The sequence below is a fragment of the Myripristis murdjan genome, chromosome 3 (assembly GCF_902150065.1).
Source record: "Myripristis murdjan chromosome 3, fMyrMur1.1, whole genome shotgun sequence".
Taxonomy (NCBI): Eukaryota; Metazoa; Chordata; class Actinopteri; order Holocentriformes; family Holocentridae; genus Myripristis; species Myripristis murdjan.
In genome coordinates, this window is record NC_043982.1 from 27230899 (window position 1) to 27245214 (window position 14316).

Below are 14316 nucleotides of genomic sequence, written 5' to 3' on the forward strand. Positions count from 1 at the left end.
CAGTAATGGGGGAAACACCGGTGCTGTGTCCACAACTGTTCACTATACTATATAGTCCACTATGTAGTGTATCAGTCATTTTGATATAGTGTCCACATTCTTAACAAATTCAGAAACAAATTCTTATTAAATCTCATACAGTATACTCCACTATAAAATTCCCAATGTATTGCAAGTTATAATGAACAAATGATGGTTACTACATTGTTTTTATGTATACCATAATGTAACACAATCCTGCCTTACTAAAGAGGAATGGCTTACATGGGATGGCAACATATACATGCATGCGTATGATATACATATTTTTACTGGCCAGGAAACTCATGCAAATGCTTTTTGTTTGTTTGTTTTGTTTTTGTTTTGTTTTGTTTTGTTTTTTTGCAACATGAAAAATCATCTCATAAGAATAACTGAGTAAAAAAATAATCCACAAGAATACACAGTACATACAAATAATGATGAAAATGGATACTATAATCACTGACTCTTCAAGTTTATGTTTATTTAGAGGCCAAAATCAGTTTTTACAGCCTCAAAGGGCTTTACAGACCCACAAACAGGATGACATCCTCAGTGGTCAAGACAAAACTCTCCAAAAAGACCACAGATGGAACAGTGAAAACTGGAAGAAATCTTGAGAGGAACCACAGAGAGAGGAGACCCCTTCAAGGCCAGACAGATGTGCAACAGCTGCTGACCCATTGGGTAAAGTGTAAAGCAATACAGTCATATTAAAAACAAAAACACACTTGCAGATAAAATAACGACAACAACAGCAGCAGCAGGAGGCCTCAACTGAGGCAGGCGGCACATCCACAACAGCACAGAACGATGGCCGGACACAAAGCCACCACGGCAGCCAGGACGAGGGGGATGAACCAAGACTTGCTGAGTCCTGCCCTGGTGGCATGTTGAGGATCAGGCATGGTCAGGAGCAGCGAGGAATTAGCCCGGGGGAAATTGGGGTTGATATCATCCTTTTGAGTTGCTGTGGAGGTTTTCTAAAGTGAGTGCTAATAGGTTGAGACAATGATTTATGGCTAATTTAGTTCTAGCTCTTCATCTTGAGGAGAATAATCCTTTCAGCTGTACTATGGTGAATGCCTTAATATGAGAACACATTACATCACTGTATGGTATAGCCTGTAAATTACAGTTGTTTAGGCCATATGACTGCACTGTGAATGGTGATACAAAATGATGAAGCCTATTTTATGAACAGTTGGTATACCCAATATACCAAGCAGCATTTTATTTCAATAAAATTTCAAATTTTAGTGCTAGTTGATGCAATCACCCTCCATGGCACATTTTGGTGATAAAAGGCAGGCTACAACCAAAGACACAGTCAGATATGAGTAGCCAACTCTACAACCAGACTGATTTATTAGCACTTTGTGTTCCTCCACCTGAGCAAGGTAAATAAATATATTATTCCACAAATTTAATCCACGTAGTGAAACAATCCATGCTTTAGTGAAAGAAGATTGTAGGAACGGGTTGGAGCCTTCTAACTACATGCACGTGGCATTTTTACTGATATAAGCAGTGCTTGGTTATTGCTTGCTTAGCTGGCAACAGACAATTAGAATTTCAGTAATCAATTAGTAATTTGCTTTGCTAAATCAATACTACCTACATACATTTGTACTCTGGATTTAGTACTATGTATCTGGTGCCCCCTCTCTGTTTTTAATGTGCTCTATTTTTAATTGTCCCTTCTCTGTTTTTGTCATGCTCTATTCTGTTATATTATTTGTAACGGTGTACTGTCTTTGCTCCCTCAAAGATTTTATCTCAAGGGACGTCCTGGTCAGCTGGTCAGCGACGTCCAGGTGTGTCATAGCAATATCAAGCACATTTTTGTGAAGCAATGATTTCTCATGTAGTGTCCACAGCTTTGTTGAACTTTTGCCCATTTAATTCAATATATGGCAAACACCACAGTACATATATTGTGGGTCATTCTGGACACAGTCTTGGACACCTAGTGGACAGAACTGGAACATCACAAGCTGGGACACAAACATACTAGACTAACAACATACATAGACACAAAGAGAGACTTGGAGAAAGGACCGGAAGAGAATCAACAGATCCTGTCCTCCAGAAATAGGCCTTCAGATTTGTTTCTCAAATGACGAGGGGGATGAACCAAATCACATCTTTAAGACAGCCTGTCCACACTGTCATTTGCAAGTGATCAGATTAGGTTTGTGTGGCCCAGACATGACCTACGTATCTGCCTGGTTTGTTATGGTAACAAGGTAAGCATCAGTTTCTACATGCAATGCAAACAATCGTGCTGTCAAATTGTGATGCAGAATTTGCATTAGACAAATTCAGCAACAGAGGAGGCTGATATTAATTGATGTGTCAATGGCAACAGCAGCCGCTAGCATGCACTTCTGTCACTTTGAACTGATTGTCGTCCTTTGTGTCATATTGCGAATGACTTAACAGACACTTTGAAATCTTATCTGGGTGTCCAGAGCATCTGGACTGAGATGCATCTGTCGAAATGCGATTGGAATCACATTTCAAAACACCTCCGGCTGTTTTTAGAATCTGATTTGCAAATATCACATTCTCTGTGGTTTTTTGCTGTCCGGACCTTCTAAAATCAATCTGTATACAGTCTGGATAGGACCAAAAACAGATTTGGCCAGCAGTCTGAACAAGGCCATAGTTTGATGGACAGTTAGGATGTGGAGGTTGTGGTGGTTGATGGACAGACTCATTTACCATCAACTCCAACAAGAGTTTAGCATTTTTCTAAATTTTATTTTATTATGAATGTTATAATTAACAATGGTCAAAATCAAATCAAATTTGTTTTAGTTTTCTAAACCAGCAGGTTTCAGACTTTTTCATGTTCAGAACCCTAAACTGACTGTCATAAAACCACCGACACCCATCTGAAGTTTTTTGGCCAAATATGTATTTCATAAGTTTTAAATTACTTAGATGCCATATGTGATATGTGAACACTGACAAATAGATTCAAAGTGATGGGATAAAATTAAAATAATCACTAACAGATTTTTACAGACTATGTTGGTGATTCCTGCACATCTCTTGAAATGTATTTGTGACTTTAAAGTGGAGACAAATTGAATACCATCTGTCTCTGTGGAGAAAAAAAAAAAAACATGTCACACCTCTGAATAGTGTGAATTTATATTATAAATTGGATTAACATTAAAGCAGTCAGTGTCTCCAGATTTTCTGAGAGGTAGTTGTCCGCAACTGTACCGGTCACCGGTGAGAAATATATTGTGCCAGAAGCACACTTAATCTCTTTGAATGATATACAAAAGTGCAGGAGGCCAAAATTAATCACAGACAGGTTCAGACTGGTTCAGAGTGTTCAAGTGAACCTCTTATCGCGCAGTAATTCCTACAGCTACTTGATGCGATTCCAAATGAGACTTAGAATATAATCAGTGATTAGTGGGTTAAAACTCCACATTACATAGTTTTTGTAGATGACTTTGCCCATGACCCTAACTTCAAAATGGTTGGAGCTGTAATGTAAATAGCATTTCATTCCATTCATTCCATTCCATTTCATTTCATTTATTACATTTAGTGGCATTTTATACTACAAAAAAAACTTAGGTTAACATATCAGGTTTGAAATTTATAAAGGACCTACAAGTAGTATCAGGTCAAGCAACAGCCATAGAAAACAGGACAAGCTTATATTTTACACAGAGGCTACAACAAGACCTGCAAGTAGGATGAGGAAAAAGGAGAAAGCAGAAGCAGTTTTTATCTAAGAGGAATTACACACAGCTTACATTGCTGAGGCTACCTGAACAAAAAAAATGTAAAAGCTAATCATTAGGTCCGTGGATGTGGTTAGTTTATTAAGATGACGTTATTCCAAATGAACTCGGCACATTCCAAATTCTCCCCACAGTTGAATTGAGTGGTTGGATAAGCTTGGCTATTTTGAGAGCTCGAAATCTGGTTTTACGTCGGTTACTTTCATTGGACCAACTTTATTGGACAGGAGGCATTGCATGAGTGCTGATATACAGTATAGCAGCACTCTGACATTTCACTATTTTGTATTTTGGGGCAACAAGTACCATGAGCAGATACTGTGGTGCAAACCTGCAGACAACCTAATTTGTGGCTGTCAAACTGCTTAGGTATGTTCAGTTCAGTATCTTTAATTCTAACAGAACTATTTTTGCTGGCCGAGCCATAAAATTGATCAAAGATATAAATCATAATCTGCTGTCACTTATAACCGTGACTTGATAAATGACTTCCTATCAGGTGATGTTGCTTAAGCAGGCATCCCAGTGACAGTGGACTGGCTGGTATGAATCAACACTTATGAACCTTTCTTAATATTTTTTTAATCTGGTGGTTCTTTTGTTTTCTGTCAAAACATTTGGGGTCACCAGATTAAAAAAAGAAACAATGTTAAATAAATAAATAGCAAATCAATAAATGAACAAATTAACATTATTATGATGTTAAACAGTGATTAGTAATTGATTACAAGAACTGAAAAACTAATGCTTTAGGTTACAATCTACCACAGGAAAGTAAGTCTTTGTCTCCGCCGCCCTGATGCAGATAACATATGAAAAGTAATTTTTTAACAGTACAGCCATCTTCTGGATATCTGACTGTGTGCAGCACCTTGCTTGTGAGATTTCTTTTTCTTTTCTCCCTGAGAGCAGAGGAAAATATTTGATGGTGACATAAGAAGGTGGAGGAGAGAGAGGAGTGGGTGGGTTGGGGTGGGAGGATGGGTGGAGGAGGCAAATACTTACAGAATTAAGCCTGAGTTAGAAAACCCCCAGCAAGGAGAGGGAATTTTCTCTGTGGGACATCAATCCCAGTTCCCCATGCCTCCTGCTGTGTGCGGGTCAATTATATCTTTATTACTGCAAAATGCAGATCATTTTCTTGCAGAATACACAAGCAGAGAGAGAAATGACTGGGAGAGGCTGGAGAATCACTCACTTCTGGGATATATGCAGCATATAGACACGTTGTGGATGGGGAGTTCATGGTCATAAACAAAGGCAGAATTCCACTAATCTAATCGTGACCTACTCTGAAACCCAGCCATAACCTTAAATACATTAGTGTGGATTTGGCTTGACACTTTGAAGCATCAGCACCTTTGCCTGGGTGGGGAAAAAAGTGTCGTTTTTGGCACCCGACACCATATAGGATTGATGCCAGAGCTCAACGAGGTTTCCGGATGGTGTTATTTATTTTATTTATTTATTTATTTATTTTTCATTTCACACAATATTTTAAGATCAAGGGTTGACCTGCATATTTATAGGCATTTAAATAGCCAGGGGAGAAACAATATGGAAATGGCTGTTTTCAAAAGGCTTTGACCAGGTTTAAAGGAATTCAGAAGCTGAAATGTGACCCCTATATTTGCCAACTGTGGAAAATTTGGTAGGTTCAGCACTTCTTAATGTTGTTATCTATTCTTCAACCTATCAGCTCACTGCAGCATGTCCGCGGATCCTGTAGTCATGGAAAACCGGGAAAAGGTCATGAAAATTTGTTCATCATCTTTTTTTTTTTTTCAGCTGAGGAAAGGTTTTATTGTCAGGTTTTGTCTGTTGGAAGTAATTAGTTGTGAAAGAACACCAAATAACACATGTTATTGTGTATGTATGTTTAGATAGTGCAAATTAGGTAATAAGGCCTTGAACATTTAATCAGCCATAAAACACAACATACATGTACCACACAACACTGGTGTTGATAAAATTTCCTTCATCAGCCATTGAAGGCAGCATGCAGTGAGTGCTTGATATGGGTATAATCCCCTATGAGGAAAATATCACTTCCTAAAAATTCTTCTGAGGAAACTTCTTTGGATCTATGTTGGAACAAGTTGAAATATGACCAGACAGTGAGCCTTGAAAGAGCAAAGCATCTCTCTCTTTGTGTGTGTGTGTGTGTGTGAGTGTGCATGTTTTCAAAATCACGCCTCATACAAGATTTCACAAATTCGCTTGTCTTTATTCACAAACTCATCGAATTAATCCATGCTGGTGACCCACAGTCCCCTGTTTCTCATGCTGCCTCGGTGCTGCTGTTCCTGCCTCCTTGTCCTTGTTATGCCAGATGCTTCGTGCGCTACAGATGTTTGCCGTGCACGTGCGTCAGCTTTCCCACGGCGACCGGGCTGGTGCGAGGATAGATGGAGGATGGAGAGAAGAAAGCCTACACAAGGTTAATCTCGTCCTCAGCCGCAACTAGCATGTCACCCTAATGAAGCCCCAACAGACAAACACTTAATAAGAGTTAAGAGTAAATTAACCTTGAGGACTTTGCACATATCTCGTCTTTTTTTTTTTCCTTCCATGTACTTTATGCATCCATTTCCCATGATCAAGGACAATCGTTCATTTAGCTGGAGGAGGTCAGAACAAAAACATTCCCCTGACGGTTGCAAATTTCCCTCTGACATCTATGTTCCACACAGAGCAGAGAGGAGAGGATGTGCCTCTGTTTCCCCATCTAATGCTTCCTGAGACTACTCTCCCACCCACACAGGTATTTTTTTTTTCATCTTGCCGCTGATCAATGTTCTTAATGATGGTAATCAATCAAGAAACTGAAAGATTTACTCTCCGATATTAATTTTGCTGAGCATCGATTGAGGAGCGGAGAGTATTACTGCCATTAATGCCTTTTAAGGTGTCGTATTGAGTCATTTGCCTCTAAAAACAAGTCGTTCATCTTTCATTTCAACATTTTTATTATACCTTTAAACATAATTAGAAACAGATAATAGTCGCCCGAGGTGATTTTTAGTAAACACCTTAAAAATCCTGATAAAAAGTTTGTTTTTTTTCTTATTTTCCTCAGTTAAAAAAAAAAAGAACATACTGAGGTCAGACTTAAAACAACAATAGTGTAAGACGGATGCTCATAAGCATGTTTGGAGCTATTCAGTAAAACTCTGGAGGCTTGACCTCCTCAACTCACAGTATCTTCTCAGTGGTCTGTCTATCTTTATTTGAACAGGAAAATGCAACTTGTTAATGGCCCCAGTGATCTGTACAACTACCTTCAATAGTGTGACTGAATATTGTGTATTTCACCAACCACATTTTTTTCCTTCACAGTCTCCCTAAGGAAGGGCAGGTGAAAATGGAAAGAAAACCCCCCTAATTATTTCAACCTGGTAAAAAAAGAAGTACAAGGAAATATGGGGCTTCATTAAGGTTCAACAAGTTTTCCAATCCATACGACCACACAGGTTATTTAATCCAACCGTTTAATATGACCAACAGGAGCGTTTCCTGAGCGAGCTAGCTGGCTACGTGAGCTCGCAAACCAGCTACCCTACATGAGTTAGCTCTAGATAGCTAGCTCATTAAAAATACTTGGTTAAGGTTAAGGAAAGGTTATTGTTAAGGTTAGGGAAAGGTTTGTTGCAATGCTAAGGTTAGGAAAATGTAAGTTAACCACAGTGCTGTTATTTACAGGACCACTAGAGGGCGCTTAACTTTTAAACATAACTACAGGTCATAATAAGCCGCTGTACAAACAACCTATGGGGTCGTGTTTTGCTGGAGGACAGTCTCTTCAGGTTAGTATCACCAAACATAATTGTGACACTGCCTCTACATTCTCCACATTTTGTTGATTTATGCATGCTTGTGTTTTTTTTTTTTTTTTGTTGTTATTTTTTTTGGTTGTTTTGTTTTGTTGTTTTTTTTTCTTTTTTGACATTTCCCACCAATGCCAATATGTTTCTGACCAGTGACTGAAAGACCAAGTTGGATTAATTGGACAAAGTAGATTAGGATCAGGCAAACTGAGATCTCAAACTTAAGTCACACCAAATAACCACAGTGAGACTGGGAATATGGAGAACATCTCTGTGGGGTGAGCATGTAATCTGAAACAACCACAATACAGGAAACACCCCCAACGGTTTCTGGGTATAAGGAAACAGATGTTGATATCTGGTAGCCAGCAGTTCCTCATGTTTGGAGGCCTGGCATAACAAACTGAAGTGTGGCTTGACGCTCATATTCTGGTATTTCATCATGTGTTCTAAACTAGTATGAAAACCAGGTTACAGCCTCTGGAATTTGATTTGTTTTGACTCCCCTGCTCTCTGGCTGCCAAAATTTCTAACCTGGCAGGATGACAAGTCGCCAAAACTCTGTCCAATAAACCAGCAACTTGAGTCCATCTGATTAGTTTTCAAGCCCTGGTTTTCTTGTAATTGGGCAGCGTGAACATAAACAAATCCAAACCAACACAAAATGTAATAAAGTATTGTTTTCCCCACAATGTTTGGCACTAAAAGAAAATGAACTACAAGTTGACAACCTGACTGTCCTGCTAAGCTTAAAAAAAAAAAGTTTCTTTGTATTGTGCTGCACAGAAATTAGACACATCAGTGTTGGATTTGCTGCAGACTTCACCAAGCCCTAATGCACATGTAGAAACACAACGACCGCACTCTGCTGTGCTGACTGGGGGAAGTGATGACAGCCCGAGCTAATGATACGCCACTCAATGAAGCACCAGGGGCACAGACAACATGCCAAACCCGTCGTGGGATTTCTGCCATGATCTGATCCCACTTGCGACACGGTGTCATGTCCTGGTATCAGCTGATCAAAGGCTGATATGAAAATCGTAAAAATCTGTATTACTCCGACTGGCACTTGGACAAATCTTTTCAACCTGTCTCGCATTTTGCACGTAATGAAGTGACAACACTATTTCAAGTCAATATTTCAGTAGTCTTAAGGCCACATGGTGCGGAAACCTGAATCAACCATAAGAGGAAGTTCTGTTTTTTTTATTCATTTATTTAGTGTGTTTGTTTGTTTATTTTATAACACTAGGACTTCTGTCAGACAGTTGTGAAAACTGGATGGAAAATTGGAAAAATCACATGTTGAAACTGTGGCGCATAGGTAGCCAGCCTGGTTATGGTCACTATCTTTTTTATCGAGGCGTGGATATACTGACTTTTGCCCTGCAATTCGTTGCTATAACACAGGATAATACTTATAAGCCAGGTTGCTTGAGTGTCTTTATCCACTTCTTGCCTTCTTTTGTCAGTAGTATACATGCTCCTCAGCCAGAGTGAGAAAAGTAGAGCAGGTTTTGTTGATGACTTAAGGGATGGAAAGCACACCGGGACTTCTAATGCACCTAGTATTTAAATAATCCCCGGGTCTCCTCCATCCTTTTGATGCCTTTGTTCGCTTTGAAAAGTTATCACCATACAGCCTGTTCTGTTGGCTTGGGTAAGGAGAGAGAGAGACAGAGAGAGGGAGAGGGAAGAGAGGGTAAGGGAAGGAGAGAGAGAGGGAGAGATGTTGAATCGCGCTGCCTTACCTTTTTCTTCTGCATCCAGTTCCCAGAGCGTGAAAGAACATCTGAATACACATTCGAAATCTTATCTCTCTCCAGCTGTACCGGCGAATTCTTCCCTTTTCCGTGGCACTCTAGAAAGCAAGGCAATGGGAACCCAGGAATAATCAGCCATGCTTATCTTTCTGCCGTACTGAGGGGAGCTATAATGAGACTCACTCATCCATAGTGAAGAGCTTAATAATTCATTGTGGTAGCTATGCAGGTGAACCCTATCACATTACAATTTAAAAGCTCTAAAGCTAGTATTGCTGAAGGGGAGACCAACTTCGATGAATGCTAGGCTGAAAAGCTGTGCATGCGTATCGACGCCAGTGCACTCAGAATTCATACACACACACACACGCATGCACACACACGTACATACACTCTCAATGAGCTCCAATTTTCTCTAAATGGACTTGCATTTCAGCATGCAGGCTTCCTCACAAGACTCTATCAACACTACGGGCGACAACCAAGTGGTACTTTTAAGTGGTAAACACAAACAGCTTTTATTGTGAAGTGGTCCTCCTTTTCTACATAATTTGAAAACTGCTCATCGTATTAACAAGGATGAATCATTCCTCCCGTGGGAGTGCCGATATTAACATTCTGAGGCTTTCTCCACCAAAAGAGGAGTGAAAAAAAACAAAAAACAACAAAAAAAACTATTACTTGTTTTTGTTTGAAGGGCAAAAGAGTTACTGTCCAGTCTTGTCTAACCCTTCTCCCCTGCTGGCAAGGTGCCATAAAAAGTCCTGCAAGGAGTGGAATATTAGTATTTCTGTGCTTCGACACCCTTGTTTTCATGCAGACCTTTGCTCTGATTAAGGATCTAGAACAGTCCGCTGGCATTTTTTATTCCCTCCTAAAACTAATTTTCTCCCGGGGAACCTTCAGACATTCTACAAAGATGGGGTCGGTTTTGTCGGTGACCTCTGGCACCGCATGTCTGTGGAGCGCATCCCAGATGGGTTGGACTGTGGCCCACCCTTCTCCCTCTCTCTCTCTCCCTCTGTGTGCTGGTCTCTCTGTCTTTCCCTCCCTCCCTATTGGATAGAGCGGAGCCCGGGTCGCTTGGCACAGGGACGGCATACTGGAGTGACCTTGCAGGGCTCCCTAATGGAGAACTTGGCGTTGGTCCATGGTCTCTCAGCCAGCCTTGCTGCCAGACATGCACCCCCAGCTCTCAGTTGGTGGATGCGGGCTATACTCACCTCCAACCCCTCCTCCCCCGCACCCGGGACACATCACACCACTGACATTAATTGTCACCAACAATGGCGGCTGGTAAAAAGCTCCTTCCTCTATTTTACTGCGGGGACATTGTTGAGTCGCCCATGAATTCAGATGTGCTCTGAGGAATATAGCAAGATGACAGAATAGTCTGTGTGCGTTCACGTGACAGCAAGTTTGCATATGCACTGATGGGGAATGTCAAAACATGTTCGAATCTTGTTAGCCCATTGTAACCCCGTGGAAATAAGTGTGATGAGATTAGCCAGTAAGAAGATAATTCCTATCTAAGAGCATTATCTCAAGATAAAACAGTGCTTAAGTCAACTTAAATGATATGCTGTTTCAACACACTGTCATACATTCATGGTGAACCAACAAGGTTATTATAATGTTGTATTATTATTATTTTTTTTTTTTTGCACAGCACTAGTTCTTTTGCAAAAGATCAGATCAAATATGAAGGTGAAAGGTGTTTTATTGTTAATGAACAGTAGTTTTTTAGTTAGAGTCAATTTAATTGAGCATAAACGGGCAGATGATGGAGACCCTTGGACTGGATCCCCCAGAATCAACATGCTGGTGATGGAGTGACTGCAGATGACTTTTTTTTTTTTTTTTTTTTTTTTTTTTTTTTAAGATAGAGGTGATGGAGAATAGGAGGGTAGGGTGTTCAGGCTGCAGAGAAAGAATGTCAGAAATCAGCTGATATATTGAATGCTATTGATTACAAGTTGAATGCTGATTGGATAATGAGAGGCAGCGCTTTAACAGTGTGAGAAAGTGTATTTGATTTAAAAATGGGAAAGAGATGATCTTCCTCATTGGACTTTTGCATAAGCTTAATAAAATACAGGACATTGTTCTCCAGCCTCCACTGATTACAAACCTTTTTTTTTTTTTTTACACTCCTCACATATTTAGTTTACAGAAAATTGAAATTTTGTCTTTTCAGTCAAGACTTTGGAAGAACCAAAAGGACTCTGCCTGAGGATCTCAAGCTGCACGCCGACTCACAGAGGACTTGAAGGATTGTGATATAGCCACGGGACATAGCCAGCTGAGCCATGAAAGTAAAATCTTAAAAAATCAATTCTACAACTCACAGGTAGCTGAAGCAGTGATCACTTCTCCTCCAAGCATTGCTGCAGCATTTTGGAGAAGTTGTAAGAGGGAAGAAACACTTTCCACAAACTGTAAAAAAGGAATAGACTGAGTCACAGTAATCCAAATGACAAAAAAAAAATATGGAGGACTTTCTCCAGGTGTCCCCGGGATAAAAACAGCTTTACTTTTGAGATATTTCTACTGTTGGCAGGCAGCCTGCTTGAGAGCTTAATCGGTTAGCCAGGTAGGTGAGATGAGACTCCTGCTGTCGCCCTCTACAGGTTTAGAAATCACTAAAGGAAGCTAAGAGGACCAGGTTGAATATTTGACAACACCTACATTTCATATGTTACCATTCCTTGTGAATTGAGGGTTGCACAGCAAGTGAAAAAAACATGAATCACAAGCAATGGTAAAATATTTATAATATAATATTTGCACTACTTGTCTAGACAAAAACAGTTTTGCAGGATGTTTTGTCTGTGATACAGAAAGGTGGAGAGGTGGAAAATATGACTACACACCAACAAGATTTTGTTGTCCGAGCAGAATATTTTTGTGTGCGGTACAACAAAGGCATGCCATGTTCAAACAGAACCACCAACATCCTTAAAATATTTTTTCTACCACGAGAGGATCTCTGGTTAAACAGGAAATTTAATAGGATCGATAATGACAGCGGTGTTTTCTAGTATTCTTCCCTTCCACTGGAAAGTAAACATGACTTGCTTACATGTATTGATATGCTGACAACCCAAAGAATGGCTTGTTTGTCCAAAGGCTTAGTACCGATCAATACACTTGTCTAAGTTCAGTGACATTGTGTTCACTGGCCATTGCAGGACTTAATGTGTTGCTGCATAGCTACATATCTCAACGTATCTCAATGTATCCTTTGATTTGTTGGTGTTACAGCCAACATTGTGCCTGTAGCCTCAGCTGTAGCTGTGGTTATGGTTGTTTTAGCTTTATTTTAAGGCAGACTGAAGACCACTACATAAATCAGTCAACCCATTGACTAATCTGACACAAACCTGCTCTCGGACCTAGAGCCTTCTCTGGGATCCAGATAATCTGTGGACAAGAAATAAAAAAATGTAACAAAATCTGCAATATGCTTGAGGTCCCTGATGGAAAGTATACAGCAAGATGGCTGTACACTGAAATGCAATTTGAGGTTTTAGTGACACCAGTTGGAGCAATCCAAGAAGGAAATACTGATTTCATCTACATCCAGTATGAGCATCTTGAGTGTTTGGAAGGTATTTAGATAGAGCTTAACCTCATAAAAATCCAAGTGTAAATGCATCAGAGGAAAAGATTTGCTCAAATCACATCCGGACATGACTGGAGACGAGCTACATTATTGCCAAAATGTAAATGCAATTGTACTTTCAATCCACATAAAACCATGTTTATTGGAATAAATGTTTGCCTTTGGATCCAAATAGGCCACACATGCAAAGCAAAGAGGAGGCAGGCAGCTTGTTTGGCATCTTAATACTAGCCAGGAACAGTGAAAATAGTAACTTTGAAAAAAATGGACAGTCAAGATACTCATGGACAGGGAGCAAGTACAAGCAGACGTCTGCTATCATTTATGTCTGACAACACTATTAATAGTAATGGTAAAGGCTGGAAAAAACACCCTCTGCTAATGCTGCTACCACACAGTAAACCTGTTGTGTAAGACAACTTCTTCCTCTGTTTTGAAAAGTAAGAGAAAGTGCACGTAATGCAATTTCCCAGGCACTTGACATCTTTTAAGATGATGTAAATATTACGAAGGGAAGTTATGCGCTAGGCAATCTGATTTCTGCACAGGGAAAAGCAATGCAATTTCAGTGTGGACAACAGAGATGCATATTAATGTCAGGAGTAAATGTAATCGGAGTAAATTATATCTAGACACAGTCCGGATATGAGATGCATCTTAATGGCTGACGCAAAGGGTGACATTGATTTTGAAACTGGGTGTTCATAATAACACAGGTTACAATATCAATGCAAGCTTAATTTAATCCGTGACCAAACGCTATCAGTCACTATACTAATGCATCTCACACTTTTCAGATATCCCAGGTAGTTTTTTTTTATCTTGATCTAACACATGGCAGGATTAGCTGAGAGTGTCATGGACAGATATTATTCCCCATCAGATGCGTGTTCCCTCGAGTTCTTGGTGAGCTTTGCCAGACTTAATTATAAAACTGTGAACTTTCATGGGAGAAAACCCAACCCCGCGTCAGCTTAAAACTCATTCATTGTGATGGGGAAAAAATGCTTTGAGAGGAAGGGAGCAAAGAAACATGGAAAGAAATAGAGAAAGAAAGACAGAAGGAAAGAAGGAAAGAAAGAGAAGGGGGTGGCATAAGGAGAGAATGAACAGGAAGTGGCTCTCCACGGATGGCTTGTCATCTGAGGTGAGACTGAACAGTACAGAGGTAAACAATGGATGTTTGGTAAAAGGAAGAAGCAGTCAGGCAGTAATAAAAAAAGAAAAAAAAGAGGGGAAAAAAACAGCCTCTAGTCTTTCTGAGGGGAAGCTGCCAGACTCCATTTGTCTGAGTGTGCAGCACA